The sequence below is a fragment of the Anomalospiza imberbis genome, chromosome 21, assembly GCF_031753505.1.
Source record: "Anomalospiza imberbis isolate Cuckoo-Finch-1a 21T00152 chromosome 21, ASM3175350v1, whole genome shotgun sequence".
Classification (NCBI taxonomy): Eukaryota; Metazoa; Chordata; class Aves; order Passeriformes; family Viduidae; genus Anomalospiza; species Anomalospiza imberbis.
The window spans coordinates 6,911,941-6,927,578 of NC_089701.1; the positions used below are offsets into that span (position 1 = coordinate 6,911,941).

Genomic DNA, 15,638 nt, shown 5'->3' on the forward strand with positions numbered 1-15,638 from the left:
ATTCAACTTAAACCTTTAAATCTGCATTTGGGGGTGATGGAAACAGGCTCTGCATGCTCCTTGCCTCTTGGCCTGACCCTTGAGCCCATTCACAGCCTTGCTGCCATCCATTAGAACAGCCTGGCAGAGCCCTTTGTGTCACCCATCCTACTTGGGGAACACTGGGACACTCCTTCAGGTGCTCAGGGATACCAGCAGCAGATGGATCTGGCTGGGGAACAGGATATCTCTGCAGCCAGCACAAAGCACAGTCTGAGTTAGATCACTGCTTGCTGTGATATTGTTTGCAGAGGAAAAAGAGGAAATATATTTCACAAGAGACTGGGAGAGCACCAGAATATCAATACAATGCTCACGAAGCAAGTTTAATCCATTTTTAGCCTGTAATAAACAATGAAGTCTGCGAAACCTTGACAAGAATACATTGTGCATCCTCAAGGAGGACAACACAACAGGATATGTGGGAAAGAAAAGTTTGCCTGTAGCATGAGAAGAACACAGAGTGGAGTCTGAATATCTTCACCAGCTCATGGGACTCTGGAGTGAGCTTTGCTGTAGAATCACAAACAGAGATGAAGAATTCACTGTGTGCAGCTGGCACATACAGCTCCTTTTGCAAGAGATAATAATGGCACTTTGTGCTGGCCTGTTCGGGGTAGAGTGAATTTCCCCTATAGCAGCTCATAGGATCATGTTGTAGGCCTGTGACCAAAACATTTGTTGCTAACACACTTGTGATTTCGATAATGAACATCTTGTTCAGCAAAGAAAAGGGGGAAAAGAGGATTTTAGATTAGTCATCTTTTGTTTAGGATCCAGCTGGGTATTGGTCTACCTGTGGGACATGGTGAGTGGTTGCCTTTGTCTCACTTCTTTTGTTTCCTTTTAGTCATCTTCTACTGCTTCAATTTTGAAATTTTTTTCTCTTGATCACCAAGTTTTCTTGCTTTTATTTGCCCTTTCCTCTTCCCCCAGGCCCCTGGAGTGTGGGCTGGAGGGCAGTGAGATGATGACTGTGCTGTGTTGAGCTGAACACTGGGGTTAACCCACACCCACAGCATACCTGGAACACACCGAGGAAACCTCTTTGTCCATCATTGGAAACCTCTTTGTCCATCATTGTGGCAGCTCTTAAGTGATCAACATGGACACTTCTCTGCTTTCTAGGTCTTTCAGTTCCATGTGATTTCTTCCTAAACTTCTAATAAAGAGTCTAAATTACTGTTTCCCCATCCTCACCACTACCATAATTTTTTGTTTGCCCATTGCATGCAAATTGCAGACTCTCTCTTTTCACCCAATGTGTTGTGAATTTCTGTTCTTCTTCTGATAGACTGGTTTCTATTTTCATCACAGGAACAATATCATAGTTTGAAGAACTCCAAACATTGCTTTTAAGATACCTGTGGAAAGAAGGGTGAAAAAAAGGATTGGACATGCTAAAATTGTTAAAAGCTCAAAAAAAAAAAAAAAAAAAACCTTACTGGAAGAAGAAATAAAAATCCTTGTTCAATGGAGCTTTGCTGATTTGGGGTGAAGATCAAGGCTTTGTTCATTGTAGGGAGAAGGTGAGTTGAAATACTCAAGACTAAAAAGAAGAGACCACTGAAAAGAGAAAGCTACTGAAGTGAAATAATTTTGTTTTTAAAAATGGCATCCAGAAACCTTATCTTTGACACATAAGAACAGACACACAGCCAAATATGCTGTAACCTGCTTAGGCTTCCAAAGCAGCAAATTAAACCAGTGGACTATGCAGTGAGTGTCCATTCAGATGAGCAAAGCTCATTGAACACAACAATACTGTAAGAGAACATGTTGAATACTCAATGCACCAAATAATCCGCTTTCGATACAGAGACAGTCACAGCTTTGGAAACGAGGCAGCAGTGGTGTACGTGTGACTGGAAGGGGGGAGACAGGGAAAACATTCTGGACAGGAAAAGCATCAGCAAAACCACTCTTTTTACATTGTTTTATCTTTTCCTCTACTTATATTTTTATTATATTGATGGAAAATCTTATTTCAAGGCAGGACATCTGCCCCAGGAGTTGGTTGACTTGGACTGTCTGAATGGAAGTGTTACTTCCTAGAGAGCTGTTATCACAGAATTACAGAATCATGGAATACCCTGAGTTGGAAGGAACCCACCAGGATCATCCAGTGCAGCTCCTAGCCCTGCACAGACACCCCAACAATCCCACCCTGTCGTTGTGAGTGTTGTCCAAGCTATCCTTCAGCTCTAGCAGCCTTGGGGCTATGCCCATTCCCTGGGGAGCCTGGGCAGTGCCCAGCACCCTCTGGGACAAGAACCTTTCCCTGATCTCCAGCCTGACCCTCCCCTGACACAGCTGCAGCCCTTGGGCAATTAAATGTTCCCTAGGTCCATGAGACCTTTGGGTGCCTGAGGAGTATCATCTCACTTGTTTTCTTTCTCTGCCTCTTCACAGGAATATGAAATATCATTCTGGGTGGTGCCAAATCCTGCTAGACCAAATCACAGAAGCCTTCTCAGGTGTAGTGAGTAAAGACACCCAGAACTGTTGCATTGGTTGAGTTGGCAAATCCTATGTGGCTGCACTGCAGGTTCATGGAGGCTTTGCTTTAATTTCAAACAGCCTCATGTAGGACACAAAGGCTCCTCTTCTACTTCTGGTAAATGCCAAGAGCATAAATGAAAAAACACACTGATAATAACCCCAAGTGCCATTTATTTGTTTAAACAGTGGCTTTGACCTTGTTTATTTGTTTTGTGTAAGACCCAGTTCCTGAATTTTCCCTGCTGTGGAGTTTCCTCTGTGGTCTTGCACCAGGGGAATCTGTGAGAATCATTTCAGTCTTTTATTTGAGCCAGTGTGACAGAATCCAAGGTGGCTCACCAGGAAGTATGCTTTGTGGCTGAACAGTTCCTTGGAAAAAGGCACAACTCTGGAGGTTTGGGTACCCTGTCATTGACATAAGATGAGCTTCAGCCCTGTCAGAACAGCTTGGGGTTTAACGAAGCAGCTTCTAATTCTGCTTAGGAAAGATTTGCTGAAGATTTAGCTTAAGACAATGTTCTGTAGCCACAGGGGAGAGAAGGACAGAGTGTCCTTGCAGGCCAGAGAAGGACTTATCCTTGCAGGAAGGAGGGCATCTCCCATTGCCCTCCTTGCCCCACACACCCTCTGTCAGTACTGCCCAGCCCAGCCCAGCCCATCCCTGCCACTGCCTAGGAGTAGTGTCTGGAAACCTAGGGGTCCCTGTCTGGAAGCCTCACATCACAGCATTGTTAAGCTCTGCCCCTACACTGGGCTGCCTTTGCTGCTCTGCTGAGGTTTATCTGGGTGGGTCATGCCCTTGAATCAGCCCCATCTCCATTCCTCATCCCAAGCCATCCCCCAGCCCAGCGGCGGGACTTTCACCTGGAGGGCACCGCCGGGCCGGGAGCGCAGCCGGCTGCCTGCAGAGTTAGTTCGGCTCGGTTCTGCTCGCCTCAGCTCAGCTCGGCTCAGCTCGGCTCAGCTCATCCTGGCTCATGTTGGCATGGCTCAGCCGGGCTCAGCTCATCCCGGCTCAGCTCGGCCCGGCTCAGCTCGGCCCGGCTCAGCTCGGCCTGGCTCAGCTCATCCCGGCTCAGGTCGGCCCGGCTCAGGTCATCCCGGCTCAGCTCATCCCGGCTCGGCTCGGCCCGGCTCGGCTCGGCCCGGCTCAGCTCATCCCGGCTCAGCTCGGCCCGGCTCAGCTCATCCCGGCTCAGCTCGGCCCGGCTCAGCTCGGCCCGGCTCGGCTCATCCCGGCTCGGCTCGGCCCGGCTCGGCTCGGCCCGGCTCAGCTCGGCCCGGCTCAGCTCGGCCCAGCTCAGGTCATCCTGGCTCAGCTCATCCCGGCTCAGCTCATCCCGGCTCAGCTCGGCCCGGCTCAGCTCGGCCCGGCTCAGCTCATCCCGGCTCGGCTCGGCCCGGCTCGGCTCGGCCCGGCTCAGCTCGGCCCGGCTCAGCTCGGCCCAGCTCAGGTCATCCCGGCTCAGCTCATCCCGGCTCAGCTCATCCCGGCTCAGCTCGGCCCGGCTCAGCTCATCCCGGCTCAGCTCGGCCCGGCTCAGCTCGGCCCGGCTCAGCTCGGCCCGGCCCAGCTCGGCCCGGCTCAGCTCATCCCGGCTCAGCTCGGTCCGGCTCAGCTCATCCCGGCCCAGCTCGGCCCGGCCCAGCTCGGCCCGGCTCAGCTCGGCCCGGCCCAGCTCGGCCCGGCTCAGCTCGGTCCGGCTCAGCTCGGCCCGGCTCAGCTCGGCCCGGCCCAGCTCGGCCCGGCTCAGCTCGGCCCAGCTCAGGTCATCCCGGCTCAGCTCATCCCGGCTCAGCTCATCCCGGCTCAGCTCGGTCCGGCTCAGCTCATCCCGGCTCAGCTCGGCCCGGCTCAGCTCGGCCCAGCTCAGGTCATCCCGGCTCAGCTCATCCCGGCTCAGCTCATCCCGGCTCAGCTCATCCCGGCTCAGCTCGGCCCGGCTCAGCTCGGTCCGGCTCAGCTCGGCCCGGCTCGGCTCGGCCCGGCCCAGCTCGGCTCTCCCGGCACGGCCGGCGCTGTCCGCGGTGCTGAACCGCGCCCGCCCGGCGGGGACGGGGAGCGGCTCGGCCCCGGCCCGGCTCCCCAAGGGGCGCTGGGATCAGGCCGGGAGCATCCTGCTCTCCCATCAGCTCCCGGCTCGGCCGAGCCAGCCGGGCGCTTTCCGGGAGGAGAAAATTGAAGGCGTGGGGGTAGAAATAAAAAAAAAAAAATTTAATAGATGGGGTCTTCCTGGAATGGCAACCGGCCCCGCTGCAGCCTCCTCCGCAAAACCCCTTGGATCCCCCCTCGGCAGACAAGTTTCGACCCCTCCCGCAGCCCCATCCCTCGGCCCTTCCCGATCTCACCCTCCCTTCCCACGGCCCAGGCTCCGTCTGGCCGGAGCTTAAGTCCCTCCTTTTTGCCCCCAGCTCCTCCCCTTCTCTAATTATGTACAAAACACTTAGAATAAAATGGCCAAGCTGGGGCCCCGCCTTGCTTTCCTCTTCCCCATTCATCCTCTCTAGCCCGCTCCAAGCCCCTCCCCCGGTGGCAAGCCCAGCCTCTCGCTTCCCTCCTGGAGCTCTTTTCATTTTTATTTCTAACCCCCTCTCCATTCTCCCTGCTGCCTCTGCTCTTTCCCCCGATGGCTACGAACTGAGCAGCAGAAGAGAGGGGGGGGGCACAGGAAGGGGGAAAAAAAGCAAGAAAAAGGAAGAAGGGGAGAAGCGGATTTTTTTTTCCTTGCCTCTGCCCTTAATGCCCGCGATCTGGATCAAGGAAGGGGATTTTCTGTCTGAGCATGAAAAGGACTGCTAGAGCCCCAGGATTTTCACGCCTGCAGTATCAGCCCCGCACCCAGTATGCGAGCTGGACAGAGAAGCTCTCCCACAAGTTCCTACCGAGCCGAATAAAACCCACGGACGAGCCGATCTCCGCCACAGAGGCACATTAGCATCAGGTAAGGCGAGCGCTGCGCTGCGGCTGCGGCGCTGCCCCTGCCCGGGGCCGGCTCCCCCGTCCTGCCGCGCGTTGTGTAACGCGCCCGCGGCCCCTCCGCCCCCCCTGCCCGCACCCCCGCCCTGGGCAGCGCCGGCTGACGAGGGGGGATGGATGGCCAAGTCCCGCAGCTCCCTTAGCCGTTCTGCGTGCGTGGTGCTGAGCGAGGGGCCGAGATTCGCGCACTGGGAAGGCTGGGAGCGCTGCTTTTTACTGGGGCAGTCCCCCCGGAGGATGCTCGGCAATCGGGGCTCAGCCCCGGCTCGGCTGGGCTGGCGGCCAGGCGGGGTGGCGGTGGGGTGGGAGGCAGCCAGGATCCATCTGTATTCCGGAGTATCGATACATCCCGGAGCAGGGGGGGGGACCGTCCCCAAGGAGATGGTGTCATCTCCACTTAATCCGCTGCTCCGCTTTCGCAAGTGACAAGCAAATCGCGGAGGAAAAGGAAAGTCTGTCGCCTCGAATCCCACACTGGGCTGATTGACTCTACTTCCAGCGGAGATGGGAGACAGCGGCAGAGCCGGGGGAGGGTAGGGATGGCGGGGAGCTGCACCCCACGGTGCTGGAGATGGGTTTTCCCCACATTCATTTCCCCGTTCAGTGCTGCTTGCGAGGCTGGTGTGGAGCATAACTTTGCCTTTTTGCAGTCCTTGTGGCATGGCGGGACGGAGGGCATCTCCATGCCATTGCATCATCCCCGGGGTCCAGCACAGGCTGGGTCTAAAGCCCCAGAGACCACCTGGAGAGAGGAGGGGGGGGGGATATAGGTGTGTGTGTTTTGGCTTTGGAGAGTTCCCCCGTGCTGGTACCTGAGAGTGGGGAAGGGCAGGAGGTGTCACTTCTTGGATGCAGTCTCCTCTTCATGGAGGGAACCCAGCAGCAGATGAAATGCTGGCAGAACTGGTGTTTGAATTTAGCCCTGTGATTGACATCTGCACTAGGCAGGACGGAAGGGTCCTTCATGCTTTACTCTGGCTGCTCATCTGGCTGCATAATAATAATGTGTTCATGGCAGTAAATCTGCTTTCCCAGGAGTTGTAGAGAAGTATTTGGAAGACAGTGAGAGGAGGAGGGAGCGAGTAAAGAGGAGATGTGGCTTTGGTGTAAGGAACATGAAAGGCTTTTGAAAAAAAAATTCCTTATAAAGGAAAAATATCGATCTGCTCTGCTTGTGAGTAGCAGACAGACAGCCCTGGACTCTCTCCCTCCCACACACCCCAGACAAGCCACCGCGGTCTCTCTGGAGCATGTACACGCCGAGCACACCCAGCACATGCTGTGGAGCTCACAGCCCACCCCAGGCTCAGACACAGCACCCCGGGCTCGCTCTGCCGTGGGGGCAAACCCCTCTCCAAGCTCTGCGGCTCCACAGCTCCCGCACGCTCAGCCACACAGGTGGGATCCACACACACTGAACGGGCAGAAATAGCTGCATTGATATTCTTATTATGTAAATCAAACCTTCAGAAGTTCACATGAGCACACACATGCTGTCTTCTTCGCAGGGCTCGCAGTAGGTGGTTTGTTCCTCCAGTGTAGCTTTCTCTCTTGTAGTTGGCTCCAAGCATTGATTTGGGGTTTGTCTGACTCCAAAGCCCTTTGCAACTCAGCAGAAAACCCTCTACATTTGGTGTGTCTACGCTTGTTTTATGGCTCTTTGCAGATTCCCAGGACTCGGGAATGATTTCACTCCTGGAAAGGCAGACGAGCAGCAGACAGGGAAGCAGGGAAATGGCTGGGGAGCGGTGGCATTTCCATACTCATCATGCCTTCTCTGATCAAGAGCTGGAGTCTGGGAGTATGGGAAGAGCTCTGCTGGAGCTACATAGCTTTCAAATATGTGTGAGTGTATATGAGCAGAACCACACACACATCTATGGCTAAAACACACAATGCAAGGCTCCACTTCAGTCTTACCCTGGTTCAGAGAAAAACCCTCCTGCCCTCAGGGGTAAGATACTCCCTTTGCATGCCCCTTTGATCAGAAATGACAGAGTGGGCACAGGGGAGATGATGTCACTGGTGTTAGAGGTGCTTAACATCCCCCTCTGACCTTCCTCCTCTTCCCCTCTTTCCATAGATCCTAGCGAGGAGACAGGCCTCCAAGAGCAGGAATAAAATGAGGCTGACTAAAGTCTGTGTTAAAACTTTGGAGAGGAAGAACATATGGTGGATTGGCTTGTTTTAGGTAAAATGTGTCCCAAAAGAAATGGCACGGGATTTGTCTCTGTTCCCTCCGAACCACCACTGTTTACTACACTGGAAGTGTGTGTAAGGCGGATGCTAAACACTACGTGGGAATGGGTCTGCCAGCAGACAATAGTCATTGTTGTCTGTGTGACAGAAATAGTTCAAAGCCAAATCCTCCCATCTTTGTGCAGGCAGGAGCCCCACCACCTACTCCAGGTGAATTGCTCAGGAGAGCATGGCAGGAGCTGACTCCAGAACCAGGGATCCGTACCCAGCTCACAGGAATGGATATGGATTTCTAGACTTTACCCAGGACTTGGTATTTACAGCTGATGCAGAGATGTTGAGAAAGCAGGAAAAAATTGATGGGGGGCGGGGGGGGGGGGGGGGGCGGAAAAAATCACTGAAGAACATAAATGAGGGTGAAGAACCCCCGAGCACCGCGAGACACAGCGTTTGGAGGCGGGAAATCAGGGAGGGAACCCCCAAAAAAGGGAACACACCCCGCTCAGCCATGCGTGGCCCCACTCAGCCCAGCTCGGCCCTGCTCAGCCCAGCTCGGCCCCGCTCAGCCCTGCTAGCCCGGTTCAACACCGTTCAGCCCCGCTAGCCCAGCTCGGCTCTGCTCAGCCCGGCTCAGCCCTGCTCAGCCCAGCTCAGCCCAACTCAGGCCAGATCAGTCCAGCTCAGCCCAACTCAGCCCCGCTCAGCCCCATTCAGCTCCGCTCAGCCCCATTCAGCCTAGTTCAGCCCCGTTCAGCCCCGTTCAGCCTAGTTCAGCCCCGTTCAGCCTAGTTCAGCCCCGTTCAGCCCCGTTCAGCCTAGTTCAGCCCCGTTCAGCATAGATCAGCCCGGGTCAGTCCCGCTCAGCCCCGTTCATCATAGATCAGCCCAGATCAGCCCGGGTCAGTCCCGCTCAACCCCGTTCATCCCCGCTCAGCCCGGCTCAGCCCGGTTCAGCCCGGCTCAGCCCGGCTCAGCCCGGCTCGGCCCGGCTCGGCCCGGCTGCGCCAGAGCGGCGGGCGGTGTCGCCGGGCCCAGGAGGGGGCGCTGTGGCTCCACGCAGCGCCGGGCGCGGAGCAGCGCGGAGCGGAGCGGGGCTCGCCCGCACCCCTGCCCGCATCACCGCCCTGCCCGCATCACCGCCCTGCCCGCATCATAGCCCTGCCCGCACCCCTGCCCGCATCACCGCCCTGCCCGCATCACCGCCCTGCCCGCATCATAGCCCTGCCCGCACCCCTGCCCGCATCACCGCCCTGCCCGCATCACCGCCCTGCCCGCATCATCGCCCTGCCCGCATCATAGCCCTGCCCGCATCACCGCCCTGCCCGCACCCCTGCCCGCATCACCGCCCTGCCCGCATCACAGCCCTGCCCGCATCACAGCCCTGCCCGCATCACCGCCCTGCCCGCATCATCGCCCTGCCCGTATCACCGCCCTGCCCGCATCATCGCCCTGCCCGTATCACCGCCCTGCCCGCACCCCTGCCCGCATCACCGCCCTGCCCGTATCATCGCCCTGCCCGCATCATCGCCCTGCCCGCACCCCTGCCCGCATCATCGCCCTGCCCGCATCACAGCCATGCCCGCACCCCTGCCCGTTTCATCAGCCCTGCCCGCATCATCAGCCCTGCCCGCATCATCAGCCCTGCTTACACCCCGGCAGCCTCCCCTGCCTGCACCCCCACCCTCAGCCCTGCCCGCACCCCTGCCCGCATTCCCCGGCATACAGTCATCCTCGTCCGCATCCATTCCTGCATCCCTTCCCGCATCCCTGCCCTCAGCCCTGCCCGCATCCCTTCCCGCATCCCTGCCCGCATCCCCCGCCCCTATCCCCAGGCACAGATAAGGCGGAGGGGCCGGGGGTGGGCGCTCGGTGCCGGCGGGGCTCTGCTCCTGGAGCCCCGGTGCGGCCGGACGGGTGCGGGCCGCGTCTTCCCGCTACGGAGCCGCGGGGCGAGCAGAGCCTGCGGGGAGCCGGCCCGGTGCGAGCAGGGATCGTTCACCCGGTGATGAAATGCAGCTACTTCTGGGACAGAGCCCAGCAGCTTTTCCGTGCCAGCAAATACTATAGGGGAAGTGAAAAATCACTTCATGCATTGGAAGTGCAGAGATGAACTTAGTGAGGCAGAATATAAATTACCCAGACCGAGGAAGCTTGTGCCCAGTTGTTTGATTTACACCATCCTGCTTGCAAAAGTATCATGAGATTTTTAACTGTAAGGACCTTGGCCCATTTCCTTCCAGACCACACAGAGCATCTTTTCAGAAAGGGAGAATATCCACACACACACACACACACACACACACACACACACACACACAGAGAGAGAGAGAGAGAGAGAGATCTGGCCTCTAAACAGATCCATGGACTGGGGACTGGTCCTGCTGTTCTCCCTCTCCCCTGGAAGATGGCTGCCAGAACAGGATGCCGAGTTAGGGAATGGTGCTGAGCTGAGTCAGGGCAAAATATCTCCTCCCGGCAATGTGTGTACTCCAGAGTGTTCTTGGATTCCAGGGAAGGTTTTCCCCTGATTGCTGTGCCTCTGCATGGCCACGTCCAGCTGATGTGCTGGGCCTGGAGCATGTCTGGCCAGGGCTGCAGCGGGCTTGTGGCTGCAGATGGTGTGGAAAAGGGAAATGCTATCAAGGAGAGAGACCTGGAGAAGCAAACTGGATATATCTACCAGGTACTTTTGTCTCGAGAGAGGATGGGAAGAGATGGACCAGACAAATAAGATGACATTCCCAGGGTTTGGAGTAGGCACAGGACAGCTGTTGCTGGCTTGATGAGCTAAGCTATGCAGTACCAGGGAAGGAAAAGTCCTGACTAGTGGGAGGGAGGAACAGGAGAAAGAGCAGAAATCGAAGGAGCAGCTGATTTAGGGTGAGCTGAAGGCTATTGAAGGACTTAAGTTTATTTCAGGAATGCTGGATCACATCCCAAGTGGAGGTGGCATAAACTGGGTATATGAACATGTCATTTTGGAAAGAAAACAAGAGTCAGGCCCAGGATTCCCCTGAGCCTGGGCTGGGGAGTTTAATACAACATTTACAGCCCCCTGCTTGGGGAGTTGTTTTCCTGCAGCCTTGAGGCAGGACCTGCAAGCAGCTTCACAGGAGAAAGATGCTTATTTGTTTTTGCTATTTGTTCTTCTGAAGTCATGTGTTCTACATCCATTTTATTGTTGCCTGCATGGTGCAGCTGGCAGAGCTCTGCTCTGCACAGAGCTGCTGCTGTGTCCGCTGCAGGGCTGGCTGAGTGGGACCCACGGTGGCACCCGTGGTGGTGGCATGTTTCTGGGTGTTGACATAGCATTTCCCACTGCTTGAACTCTCACACATGTGATTCCTGGCTCCTGTTCCAGAAAAACAGCCAGCTGCACTGCTGATGGATCACCACTTGCAGTGGCAATAGGAATAACAGTAAGTCATAGAGGAGTGAATAATCTAGAGAGGGTCACCTGCAGAGGAGGATGGAGTGAATTGCCTTTGCCAGGCACATGCTGTTGTTCACTGATGGAAATGCTGGGCAGAGGTAGAAACTGACGTGCCAGAAGCCCCAACAGAGCTCTGCAGCCCTAGAACAATTCTGTGTGTGTGTGTTAGCAGTGGGCACTATTTGGTGTAGTATTTTCATCACAGAGACATCCTCCCTCCCAGACAGTCATGAATTACAGCAAAGTCAGCTCACAGCTGACACACCAAGCTTGCAAACCAAGCTATGAGAGATTCTCACACATAAGAGAAGCTACAGAAAACCAACAAAACCCCAACAATTTGCTCCAGGACTTTTTGTTATATATCAAAAGAGAATATAGGAGTAGAGGGAGCTCTCACTCCCCTCTGTTCTCTGTACTCCCAATTTCCAGTACAGTAGCTCTGGATTCTGTAGTATTTTCATGCCTGGGACCTGTCTCATTGCTATCCTGATAGGAAGTATGTCCTTTACCCTGGTATTTAGAGAAGACACATCCTGAAGCCTTACGACAGGTCTTCTTACAGCCTGGACTTTAATATCTTTGCATATTACAGCTGGAATATGTTGTACAGCAAGTTCTTGTGAAAAGCTTGCAGCCTCTTGCTGTAAATCACTGCAGCCTGTTGAAGCCAGGGCTGTTAACTGGCTCTGTGGTGAGTGAGGATCTCTTTCTTAGGCTTTGATTTAGGGTGTGATTTAGAACCTGGCCTGTGCTCTGGACTCCACTGTGTCCATCATGGTTTTGGATGCAGTTTTGGCCAGAAGTCCTGAGTCGGCACAACCGATCCCATTTAGCCATTTCTTTACCCTGCCCTAGCTGTGTGTGTGGCTGTCAGATACATTGCTAACACTGGACACCCCTGTGGTAATTTATCTTGCAGCTGTAGATGCTGACTTGCTAAGCAGGGTAGAAGACAGGGAGGGTGAGCTTTGAAACCATCACCTCGTGCAGGCAGCGCATTCCAGGTGAGGCTGCGGGACCAGAAAAATAAATAAAAGGAATTTGTGGGAAATTACAAAGCAGCTCAAGCTAACCAGGGAAGAATGAACAGAAATGAGCTGTGACCCCAGGGAGGAGGCTGGGGATTCAGAGCAGGCAGGAGGACCAGGATGAGCAGGTGTGAATCCTTAGCTGGACTTCTGGGATCAGTGGAACAGACACCAGCAAGGCAGGACGCGGGTGCTGGAGCAGCCGGGCTGCTCTTGGCGCGTGGCTGCTCTTCAGGCAGGTACAGATGGCGAGCGGGTAAGCAGAGCCCTCAGACATATGCTGGGGTACATATGTGGCTCTGGGTCCCTCCTGGCTCAGACCACCTTCCTGCCTGGAACAGGAATGTTATTGCAGCCATTTCCCACACTGCTCTGTGCTGAGCGAGGTTTGCAGTCAAAATCAAAGGCATGTTTTGAGGGAGCAGCGAGAGCTTAGGAGATACAAGCTGAGACCGAAGAATGCCTAAGAAAAACTGAGAAAGTCAAAGGGAAGAACTAACAAAGCACAGTGTTTGTGCTAAAATTGTGAACAGAGAGAAGAAAGCAGCAACAAGGATCCCTATAACATAGCCTTAAGACGAGCAGCTATTTCTAGAATTGCTTATTGTCATGTCGTCCAAATTCGAAGTTCCTTCTGCAAAACTACTCCAGGCTTTGCTGTTTCATGCTGGAGAATGCTGATAATGTGTTTATCTGCCATTTCCAGTCTCCTAAAAGAGAATTGTAAAGTATTTGAAAATGATGGACCCTGTTTTAGGCCAGTGAATAGATAAATCTGGTCAACCAGGGAAAAGAGACCGGTTAGGATTTCCCCCCAGTATTTACCTAAAGTAACCAAAGAGTGGAAATTTGAGTTTATAAATATTTAGATAAAACTCTTTTTGTGCAATTAGAGATACATGTACATCAATCCTTTTATTTGCTTCTTGGGGGGAAGAGTTAAGGTGAAAAGACTGATTGGAGCTGGAAGTGTTGCTCAGGGAATTTGTTGGAGGATGAGAGATGAAGGAGGGATCTGTTTTGCTGATGAAGCTGGATTGGGCCTTGTTAAGACTGGAAAAAACTGAGAAGTGCTCTAAGCACAACAGTAGGACACTAAAGGGATCAGAAAGACATGGATGAGCGCTGTCACTCTTGGGATAACCTTTCACCTGTGTGGGGACATGCAAAGTCAGTGCCAGATGGAATATCCTGTGTGTGACTATTTCTTTATTGATTCCTTTCATGCTTTGTGTTTTCATAACATTCTGCAGTAATGGAGTAAGTCACGAGTCATCTATGGAAGTATTTTTGGGGGGACGGTTTAGACCCAGTACCACATAATTTCCTTGGGTGTCTCCCAGCTTTCTATGAGAAAGAGAAGGGGTGAATAACCATATCTCAATTTTCTCCCCTCTTTGTGACTGGATAGATGTCAAAATCACTCCTCTTGTCTCAAAGGCCCTGCTGCTGCAGATGTGTCACTGAGTGCTCAGATATTGCTCAAAGTTTACCATACACAGACTTTTTTCACACCTGGGCTCAATTGTCACCGAACCAGAGCAATCAGAACCACAAAGAGCCCGATCCTGCAATTGGAATCACACAGACTATTTTTTAATTACAGCCCTATGGACATAATGAAACTGATTTCCAAGACCAAAGCCTAAGCAACAGCAAATCCATACACACGCCGAGTGCAGAGTGAATCATGTTTATGGTTCATCAGTGTGCAGCTTCTTTGTTCCAAAATGCTGGTCAGGAAGGCAGAAGAAATATTCCCTGGGATATTATAAAGACTAACATATCATCAGAGGGAGAATCAATGGAGATTGATGGCAAATTAGATGGACACTTGAGACATTAAAAGGAAGGATGGAAAATAGAAGTGATATTATAATTGAACCATATTAATACATTTTAAATTGCTTTACAAATATTAACAAGTTAAATAAGGGAAGCCTGGAAATTATAGTTCATCTAGTCTGGGAAAGCTGGGAGTGAGGAGGGACATTTGGGTTCCAGTACAAAGGTATATGAAGGTTAAAATGAAAAGTGATCAGAAGTATTTTAACACTTTGATGATAGAAGAACAAGGGGATACATCAAAATTAAAGGGCACAATTTTTAAAGCAAATTAAAAGGAAATAGTCCTTTCTTCAGTGTATAGTGAAGGCACACAATTCCCTGCTGCAGGATGTCACTGAGATGAAAGTCCGGATGGATTTGAAGGCTACATAACTTTGTAGCAATTAATAGCATTTGCAGCCCTGCAATCTGGGACAATGGCAATCAGGTCTCAGGCTTCAAAGCAAAGGATGACCATCTTCTGGGGTCAGGAAGGACATTTTCTCTCTGCATAAAAAGAACATAATATGGTTGGCCAGGTAATGTGACTGCCTATGGTCGATCCCGCTGGAAGCTAAGTCAGCAAGAGATTAGCAAATTGCTTCTGTGGGTGCTGGATTAAGGTATTATAAAAAGGTTTTCATCAATGCCAGACAGAATATCAATCCAGCAATCTCTTCTTCTGTGTCAACTCCCACAAAAGTAATTTCAGTGATTAGAATAGATATTGAAGTGGGACATGAAACGGGTGGTTACAGGCAGCAGCAGTGACCCTGAGCTGCACAGCTCAGTTTCCTCTATCAGCACCAGCTTCTGTGGGATGGCACAAAGCTGGGATGAGCCTGGAGTCTCCCAGCACCAGGTTCTGTAGGGATACAAGCTCCCTATGCCCAAGGGCCTGCTGCCTGGACAGAGGAGGAGAAAAAGAAACAGAGAATGCTGTCACCTCTGCTCAGTACCCAAGCAAATGCAGCACAAGGCTTGGAGAACAATTAAAATCTTGTCAGTAGAAGCATTTCAGTTTGCAATTTTGCTTTGACAGATTTTGAAAGTAGTTGGTGACAAAAGGTAGCAGAACATTATAGAAAACAGGACCTTCAATACTGCCATGGGATACGGGGAACAATTGGAAAATCAACGTCCAAGGTGTTTGTAAGATGTCACCTTAAAATATCTGCCCAAGCTGATCCAGGGAGGCTGTGACAGAGATAAGTGGGTGCATGAAATCCTGAGACTCAACCAAAGCAGCTTGGTAGGAGTGACAGGGTGGACAGAGATCAGCTATGGAGCCGTGTCCTCTCCCCATGTTTTCCCCACAGTCCCATCCTCCTGAGAGTCCCAGGGTGACTCCCCCCTTCTGCCTTGTGTTGGGCAGAGTGCTGCCCAGTCATCAGCGTGCTGCTGGGAGGGAGGAGGAATGTGCCTGTCTCCATACCTTTCCTCTCCCATCAGCCATTCTGTTCCTGTTGCTGAAGGCAGAGGTCGGGTGAAGAGAAACAAGGCTGTTGAGTACAGACAGGGAAGTTCAGCTTCAGCAGGTGAAACTTAGTGAGGGCCACTTCTGCACTGGCCATGAGCATCTCTGTTCACCCAGAGATGCTCTCCCATGGTCAGGTGATAAAGCAGTGCT

The 15,638-nt window shown here is 52.9% G+C and overlaps 1 protein-coding gene across 1 annotated transcript in view; it reads left to right on the top strand.

Annotated features, from left to right (window-relative positions):
• Positions 1-5,068: 5,068 nt before the first annotated feature.
• Positions 5,069-15,638, top strand: part of BRINP1 (BMP/retinoic acid inducible neural specific 1) — an 89,377-nt gene continuing 78,807 nt past the window's right edge. Inside the window, exon 1 of the mRNA XM_068211449.1 lies at positions 5,069-5,483. The gene's annotated coding sequence lies outside the window, so the exon portion shown is untranslated. The remainder of the gene's footprint in view (positions 5,484-15,638) is intronic.